The sequence below is a fragment of the Acinonyx jubatus genome, chromosome A1 (assembly GCF_027475565.1).
Source record: "Acinonyx jubatus isolate Ajub_Pintada_27869175 chromosome A1, VMU_Ajub_asm_v1.0, whole genome shotgun sequence".
NCBI lineage: Eukaryota > Metazoa > Chordata > Mammalia > Carnivora > Felidae > Acinonyx > Acinonyx jubatus.
The window spans coordinates 96,930,762-96,940,784 of record NC_069380.1 but is presented as its reverse complement, the minus strand read 5'-3'; positions in this window follow the sequence as shown (position 1 = coordinate 96,940,784).

Here is a 10,023-nt window from a genome sequence, read left to right as displayed (position 1 = left end):
CTGCTCTTCTCCTGCTCATATGCTGTCTCTTTCTCTCTCAGAAATAAAGATTAAAAAAATTTTTTTTAATATCTTCATAATTCCAGCCCGTGTACGAGAAACGAAGAGACTTCCCACACTGGTGGCCCTGCCATTCCTACAGTGTGGGCTTTCACGAGAAGCTCTTATTTTAGCACCTGACCCTTTGTGGTTGGCACTATGAAACCACCTCTGCTTCTATGTCCTTTCCCAGTCTGACTTCCATTCACGCTGCCTGATCACGGAGGGGGCAGTTTCTGTTCGGCAGGATCATCCCAGCCTGACTTTTGTTTTACCCCTTCACATTCTACGTTCCACCAAGTGGCAATTTTATTCTCAGATATTCAGCTAGAACTTTAAAATAGATTTCCAAAGAGCATCTGAGTGTTAGAACTTCAAAGTGGTCAAGTACAACTGTGCTCTCCCATAGAGTAAACCTAAATTCTAATCCCTGTTACATGGTATCTGGGGAGAAATCACATTTCATATTCTCATGTAGGAATCCCTTTTTACTCCTGATTCTCCAAATCATTCTTAAAACCTGCAAACTTCAAGTCTTCTAACGTTATCTTAGCTCATTTTCAGTTTGTATCGAAGGAAAGGCCTATCATGGGGGAAAGGCTTCCGTTACTTCACCAGCTTAATTTCTAGACAAAAGCTTTGAGGTGATTGGCAGGAGGAAATTTGAGTTCAGTTAAGCCACAAGCTAGGAAAACAGTGCGTCCACTTGTGCTTCCTAAGCCACAAGCAAGGAAAGGCAATGAAGGTCACATCCTGGGACAACAAATCCCATGGAGAATACTGTTATGTTTTGTTATAGTAACATTTTGTGGTAATAGGTGGTTTGTAGAAGATTCCCAAGATCAAAGGAGTTGGTAATGAGGGACCTTCAGAAACAGAAAGTAAGAAGGCTCTAAAAACAGTAGCTATTTGGAAATTACAAAATCCGGTGATGAATAATGAAGATAAACAGCATATCCCTACTCGGGGAATTCCGTTACTTTCAAACCACAAGATATTGGGGGTGTTGCCATGATTAGGGGTACTTTTTGCACTCTGGTTGTTACACATATTTTAAAAGTTTTTATTTAAATTCCACTTAGTAATATACAGTATAATATTGGTTTCAGTGTACAAGTTAGGGATTCACTGATTCCATACAACACGTGGTGCTCATCACAAGTACACTCCTTAATCCCCATCACCTATTTAACCCATCTTTCCAACTCACCTCCCCTCGGGTAACCATAATGTGTTCTCTACAGTTAAGAGCCTATTTCTTGGTTTGCATCTCTTTTTTTTCCCCTTTGCTCATTTGTTTTGTTTCTTTAAACTCCACATGAGTGAGTCATATGGTATTTGTCTTTGAAGTACTTGGCTTAGCATAACACTCTCTAGCTCCATCCATGTCTTTGCAAACAGTAAGATTTCATTCTTTTTTTATGGCTGGGTAATATTCTATTGCATAAGTACCCCACATATTCTTTATCCATTCATCAGTCAACGGATGCTTGCACTGTTTCCATGATGTGGCTACTGTAGACAATGCTGCTATAAACATCAGGGTGCATTTATCCCTTCAAATTAGTATCTTTGTATTCTTTGGGTAAGAATACACTACCTAGTAGTGTGAGTGCTGGATCGTAGGGTAGTCCCATTTTTAACTTTTTCAGGAACCTCCATACTGTTTTCCAGAGTAGCTGCACCAGTTTGCATTCCCACCAGCAGGGCAAGAGGGCTCCCCTTTTGCTGCATCCTTGGCAACACCTGTTGTTTCTTGAGTTGTTGACTTTAGCCATTCTTACAGGTGTGAGGTGCTAAATCCCTGTAGTTTTGACGTGCATTTTCCTGATAATGACCAATGTCATTGAGCATCTTTTCACATGTCTGTTGGCCATCTGTATGTCTTCTTTGGAAAAATGTCTACTCAAGTCTCCTGCCCATTTTTAATTGGCTTATTCATTTTTGGGGTGTTGAAGTTCCTAAGTACTTTACGTATTTTGAATACTAACCCTTTATCAGATAGGTGCTTGTAACACATAATTGTCAATCTGAATGTTGACATAGACACACACATTGAGAAAAAGAAACCTTTCATTGGGTCTGTGCTCTGAAAAATCACAGGTTTTTCATCAATGTGACTAGAGGCTTCCTTCACATCCTAAAACTATTTCCACAGAAGTATCTTCCCTTCCTCAAAAGGGAAGCTAAGGAGACTTTTAGGAGTGGCTCTCTTCCCTGAGACAGGCATCAGTTTTCTTCTTTCAAAATAATCAGTAGGGTGAATATTTGACAACACGAAGAGACAGACCAGACTAGACATAAAAAAACAAACACAAAGCATAAGAGACTCTTAAAAACTGAGAACAAACTGAGGGTTGATGGGGGGTGGGAGGGAGGGGAGGGTGGGTGATGGGTACTGATGAGGGCACATTTTGGGATGAGCACTGGGTGTTGTATGGAAACCAATTTGACAATAAACTTCATATATTAAAAAAATTTTTTTAAATAAAAAACAAACATAAAAATGCGCTGAACTTAATTCACAGAGACATACTGAATCCATCATTATGATTTTAAGACTATTTCTTAAATGTCTCAGCAGATCTAGATCACACACACGCGCGCACACTTTGGTAGGACAGAGGGTCCTGGATAAATAAGGAATTCAGCAACCACTTTTAAGGAGAGATGTTCTGACTTTTCTTACAACCTCTTCTGAAGTAAAAAACGGTTCCCTGTGGCAAGGTCCATCACCTCATTTGAGGCAAGCCCAAAAAGCAGGGCCCTCTCTGTTCCAGGGGAACAGCACTGCATATGGGGCTGGCACAGGTGTGGCCCAGAGAGAGGTCGCTGAAGAAATTTCCAAGTTAGCGCATGTTCCATCTCTGACAACCTGTGGCATACATACATTTCAGGTGGCACTCCTCACTTAATTATCATGGCTGCTAACTTCATCTTTTTCTCAAGATAAAGAAAGAAGCTAGGAATTGTATGGGAAGCCTCCATACAAGGGAATTTGGCCAAAGGTCTCTAGAATACGCTTTTCTTTCTTTTTTTTAAGTTTATTTATTTTGAGGGGGGCAGGGAAGAGCATGAGCAGGGGAGGGGCAGAGAGAGAGAAGGAGAGAGAGAGAATCCCAAGCAGGCTCCGTGCTACTAGCACAGATCCCAGTGCAGGGCTGGACCTCATGAACCGTGAGATCATGATCTGAGCCAAGATCAAGAGTCGGACCCTTAAACAAGCCACCCAGGTGCCCCTCTAGGAGACCCTTTTCATCCTCACGAGGTTGGGGGACAGGAAGAGGAGAAGGTAGAGAGGCCCAGGAGTTGGAAAGGCCCTTAGCTGCTAATTGCTTCCAGCATTCTGCTCCAGAACCCCTCATATTCTGCTTTTCCCCATCAGCTGCTATTTCCTTTCAGCTGTTGCAGGTGCCAGACTCCCTTTCTACAGTGATGACCCTTTCAGGTCGTGAGGTAACTTTTTAAAATACAAAGAAAGCTCTGCCTTGTATAATCTTAGGTGTCACTGATTCCATGTTGCTCTTAACAGAATGAAGGTATGACGGCCTCCACCCACCCCACTCACTGCCTCACTTAACTCCAGTGCCCTGTGTAGTCCCGTGTGTGACCCTGGCCCACACACAGAAGAATTTGAGCTTTCTGTCCATGTCGATGCCCAGATAAATCCACCCTACACACAGTCATCTAACTGACTTTTCTGAAACACACATATCACATAGTTACTTCTCTGCCTAGTACCTCTAGTGAATCCCCTTTGCCCAAAGAACAAAGTTTAAACTTGTGAACATGGCCTATGAAACCCTGCCTCCCTTTCCAGGCACATCCCCTGTCACTTTTCTCCCTCAGATTTCATGCCCCCAACGTACTAAAGAACATACATTTTTTTTTCTCATCCTAAGGATTCATAACGGACTGGTCTCTCTTCCTGAAATTTTACTCCTTCCCTCCATCTTTCCCTCATTCCCTCCATCTGGGAGGGTCCTGGAAAATATCTGCTCATCCTGCAGATCTCCACTATCACTTCCTTTGAGAACCCTCTCTGGTCCCCCGTTCCCTACCCCTACCACTGGGCTCAGTTCATTGACACTCCTGTTTGAACCCACAGAGACTCTACTTCCTCTATTGGGCAACTTATTTCCTATGCCAATTAATTAATTCATTCCTATGCCTATTTATTTATCAGTCCCTCTGAACTATAAGCTCCTGAAAGACTGAGAACTTGTTTCCTTCACTACTATATCTCAAAACCTGACACAATACCTGATACCTGATAGCAATCCAATTGATGAATGAGTAAATGAATGAATGAATGAATGAATTTTTACAAATGAATGCATGACAAGCTGGCCACTTGTATAAGGTCAGTCCCTGTTCCATTCCTCACTCCCTTACCTGTGACCTAAATCACAGCCCAGTTCTTCCGGTGGCCTTCCCTGGTGCTGCAGCATTTGTGAAATTCCAGCAATATCCTTCCCACCCCAGACACCCCTACTTTTTATCATATGTTTCTCCTTGAGTCTAGTAATACCAGTGAGCCTAAACCTTCCCAGCCTTCTTCTGAGCCAGGTGCAAAACCTTCCTTTCACAATGCTATTAGAGGCCACAAAAGAGAGAAAAATCTCTCTGCACACTTCAAGAAGCAACACCAAGTCTTTGGGGCCTGGGAAATGCCAATGTAAGCCCAGAAAATTCATGGCACCACTATAGTATCAGCCCTACTTCCTCTCTGACAGTGAGGGTCCAAAGAGCATATCAGAGAATTTTCTGGACCTCTATAGTTTTAAACAAGCTCTACGTTGACATACAGTTTGGATGGAACCTGAACAGTGGATTTAGCTCAAGTCTGGCTCCATGACTTGCCTTGTGGAAATAACGTGAAGTTCACTGTTGTCTCTGTAAGCCCTAAGACTTAAACTTGAAACTCTGGTCTTTGCCTGGTCCTCAGAAAGATGCAGGCCTGGGTCTGTCTTTCTAAGACCAGATAGTCACTGTCTGAAACACGAGAGCCTGGCCATGCATCCAGAAGTATAACAGGACTATTTCTGTCTGTCTAGGAACATGGGGTTTTTCACATGACTCGTGCTAAATCTCTCAGGACAGCAAAACTGTACTCATAAAGGGTAAAAGGTATATTAACCCCAAGTTTCACAAACCTTCTCATCTCTTATTATTCATATGCAACCAGTTCTAGAAAGATTCCATTTTGAATTGGAAATGAGTTTGTAAGGATGCAATTTCACTTTGGGGCTCCCCCTTAGATATGGGCTTCCAGATTTACCAAAAGTCATTAAGAGAAAGGTTCATCCCACCTAAGAGAAGCCCAAGGAAGTAATTCCAGTCAAATACTGGCTGTGGCTTTTCAGCTATGTTCACGAAGGATTTTACACCATACCTAGACGACCTCAAGCAACTTGTAACTACCCAAGAGCCATTTTGTGCCACACCCCTTAGCTGCCTCCATCATAGCTCATCAGTACTGTCATGAGACTTAATCAATAAAAAATACAGGACACCCAGTTAAACTGGAACTTTACATAAATCATAAATACTTATGTTTTGTATAAGTATATCCTATGTGCTATGTAGGGCATATTAATACTAAAAATGTTTTCATTGTTTTTCTGACATTCAAATTTAACTACACGTCCTATACTTTATCTGTCATATCGTACTCATCGGAAATGGTGGAGACTCATAAGGATCCCAGAGAAGCCTCAGAGAATCCTTGACTTTTATTTATCCACCCTAAGCAGTGAGCGTAAACTTCCCACTCCAATTAATAAGCTATAATGAAGTATATCCTTAGTTTCAGGGCTTTTTCTACTTGTCATTATCTTTTTTGTTTTGGAGATGTTTATTTTTTTCCCCTTAACCTTAATAGCTCCTCAGGAAATATTTGAAAGTTCATTAGACAAAGGAAAAACAACATGAATCTAAAAAATTAAGGGAACTGCCTGGTGTTTGGTGAAAAAGTATTAGGAAGATTGAAAAAGCCAAATTAAATAAGTGAGTCCTTCCATGGACATTTTCATAGCTTGATATTCTCCCACACTCTGAAGATGTGATTGCGTCAAGAATGCAGGGCTGCTAACCACATTTAAGCCTTCCTTGTGAGTCTATCAAATTGAAGATGCTCGTATACTAAGAAGTGAGCTGAGTAGCTGCCACGGGGACACTGGCAGTTGATGGAGCCCTTCCATAGGCCTGGAGGGAAACAGCAAGTTTTTCTGTGGGTCTCCACACTGGCCCCAGTGTTACCACACTCCTGGTACTTGTCAACTTGAAGTACCGTTTTACCCATCTTCACTTGTCTGTTACTATTTAGACAGCATACTAGACTTGACATTACATAAATTATATTCAAGAAACCATTTTTAAAATTTGGTGGGCAGTCTTAAATATATACATTCTAGTCCCTGGCTTACCTTCATTCAGCTGAATAAGGGTTTTTATAAAGAGTCGGTTTAGGAGCACATGGGTGGTTCAGTGGGTTAAGCATCCAGCTGTGGCTCAGGTCATGATCTCATGGTTCGTGGGTTCGAGCCCCTCATCAGTCTCTGTGCTGACAGCGTGAAGCCTGGAGCCTGCTTCAGATTCTGTCTCCCTTTCTCTCTTCCCCTCCCCCACTCATGCTCTGGCTGTCTCTCTCTCAAAAACAAATAAACATTTTTTAAAAAGTCAGTTTACTTACCCCATGTAACAAACCCATGCATGCTAGAGATGTAACAAGGTAACATATTTAAAGGTTTTAGTGGCAAAACCATCCACTCTTCCAAATAGAGACAATAAAGCAAAATGATTAAAGGAATGGATTTTGACTTGCTCCAAAGTCTCAGCCAAGTTGTCTGGCCCCTGTGTAAGTTCTGGAGCAAATGAAAGAAGAAGAAGTAGATGAAGAAGTTATTCATGCCTCATCTGCCCTTATCTGTTACAGAGGGTTTATAACTGTACCTGTTCGATGGGGATGTCATGAAAATGTGTGTAAGAATTATATATAAGCAGTGAGAAGTGTACCTGACACAGAGTAAGCACTCAGCAGATGTTAACTATTAGCTACTGGAAAATTTGTCCATGAAAATGACTTCTTTATCAGCAGATGACTCATTGGGAGAGAGCAAATCACAGAATCATAGCAAGTTAGAGGGGACTTAGTTCATACTCTACGTGAAAAAGTGTGTATGTGTAGAAAAATGTCTGAAAATGTGCATATCAAATGGTTAATCACGTTAACTTTGAGGATTGGAATGAATATAGTGGGAAAAGAATAAAGAAAAAAATTACATTTTACTCAATTTATCCTTTGAGTTTTTATACTCTTAATATATTGTTTGTGAAATTTTTTAGGTTTTTTTTTCATTTTATTTTATTTTCAGAGAGAGAGAGCACACACAAGTTGGGGAGAGGGACAGAGATAGAGAGAATTCCAAGCAGGCATCACAGTTAGCACAGAGCCTGAGGCAGGGCTTGATTCCACAACCCTGGGGTCAAGACCTGAGCCAAACTCAAGAGTCAAACACTCAAATGAATGAACCACCCAGGCACCTCCGTTTGTGAAATTTTAACAAATGTATCAGGATAAATGGTTTGAAGTTTTCCTGATGTGCCTGTATTGTTATTTTGGGATTGTTGGCATTTCCTGCAGTCTTTGGATCTATGCCCATTGAGTCAACACACCGTCCTGGAGGGAAGAGGTAACAGAACAGAAATCAAGTGAGAGGAAAGGAGCCTGGGAAGCAGGAACATCTCGTATTAACTGTACTTTCGGGAAAGGATATGATGGCAAATGAGGCAAACGTCCTACCCTTGCGATGAAAAGGATCTCTTGGGCTGAGAGTGGATGAAGTCTTGGAGTGCCTGACCGAGAGAACCAACCAGAAGGCAACACACACACACAGTCTGAGAACACTCTACTTGTCTCCAGACATCAGCCTGACTCCCCAGCAAGAGAGGTATTCGGGTGGAACCCATCCAACTTACTCTGCGTTCACTCTGCCAGGCCATTCATAAACCCTTGAGTTATGGCATGGTCCAGACACCCAGGAAGGTGGTGGCAGTTATGGCATGGCCCAGACACCTAGGAAGGTGGTGGCAGTGGTGATGTGGAGAGGTGACCCCTGCCTGCACTTGATGAGATCAAACAGAACCGGCTCAGAACTCTCTTAGGCCAGAAGTTTTCTGCACCTGTGTGCATACACACAGACACACACACACACACAGACACACACACAAACCACTCTGGCTATCTGGGCCAGGTGGACCTCATTAATCTTGGAATTTCTTAGCACCTGATAGGACTACAGTATACAGTAACCTTAGGCATGAGTAAATTCTTCATGTAGCCCCTCATATGCCCCAGGCTAGTGCGATCTAGAATAAGAACAAAGTTCCCAGATGGTTCCAGGAGCTGTGCCCACAATCCCTTAGACCAGGTAAGGCTCATCCCACAATATGATAATGGCATGGGCCTGACAGAGTCATTCTCTAGACTAATTAACCCACACAAATACAAGAATACCTGGTTTGTGGTACTTCCTCATTACTTGCTAATTTTATTATTCTGTTTCCCCTCCTTACCAGAGTGGTTTAAAGATCAAATTCTCAAGTCCCCTCAGAAAAGGGGAACTAGTTTTTCTATTGACAATCCTGCCTCTCACCACATTCTCGGCTTAACCTGACTCTAGGTTCACTAAGCTGTCAAAATGTGTACTGTTCAAGTCTTGAGGGAAAACAAGTGGAATGTCTCCGAGAGGAAAGAACTTGGCTAAGAGACTAGAAAAAATATTCCCCAGGAATCAGAAGAAGAGAGGATTCCAGGGGCCCAGAGCAGAAGGGAACTCAGGTCAGATTCTTGGATGAGGCTAGAACATCTCAGATTGGAGTATCGTCTGAGAAACTTACACAGGGAACCTTGGGCCTCTGCACTTACAGGTGCAACACAGAAACAGGAAGGACCTTTCAGGTTTGATGCACCTGTTACAGGGCAAATGGGCATCTCCACTGAACTTGTCTAGGTAAGTAATTAGAGCTCATAGGACCCTTTACCCTTTACCCCCATCTCCACCTCCAACATACCAAACCCCCCCCACACACACACACACACACACGCTCACGCACATCTTGGTACAGATTAAAACCACTCCCTAATTTGTTTCACGTGTGATTTCCTTCCAATTTTTGTTTCACGGTTTCTCTGGTTTTCTATTTACATAGATCTGGGGACACATTTACCCCATGACTCCTACCCAAATCATCTTAACTGGATGGTAATTCAAAGCTGAGATTTGAGCAGTTGTCTAGGGACTCTAATTTGCTGGGAGGTATTCTTGCTATGCATTTTGTTTTTAGAAGGGTTTGGAACGCAACTGCAGGTCTCCAGGGGCCAGCCTTTGTGGGCTGCCAGACAGGGAAGCTTCCACCATTGCAAGAACACCAGTGAAGTTATCACTTTTCAACAATCAAACATCCTCTAATTTGTGAGGAATAAACTCCGAATGTTTGGGAGGAAATTAGGGAAGGAGACTGAAAGTTTACTGAAATAGGGGGAAAAAAGAGTCAGGATAGTAAAGAGGCAAGAAAAGGATCTTAAAAATTAGAAAGGAAATGTAAAGAATAAAGAGAAAAAGACAAGATTCTTAATGGATTCATCTGCTTCAACAGAATTAAGGAGGATTATTGATGTGTGAAGACTGTGGCATAAAGCAGATACAATTATTAGAAGGTGATAAGAAAAGAATGAGAAACAGGATTATCAAGTTACAAATTCACTGTAATGGTGGGCACATGGGTGGCTCAGTCAGTTAAGTGACCGACTCTTGATTTCAGCTCAGGTCATGATCTCATGGTTCATGAGATCAAGCCCCACATTAGGCTCTGAGCTGACAGTATGAAGCCTGCTTGGGATTCTCTCTCTCTCTCTCTCTCTCTCTCTCTCTCTCTCTGCTCCTCCCTGACTTGTGCTATTTCTCTCAAAGCAAATAAGTA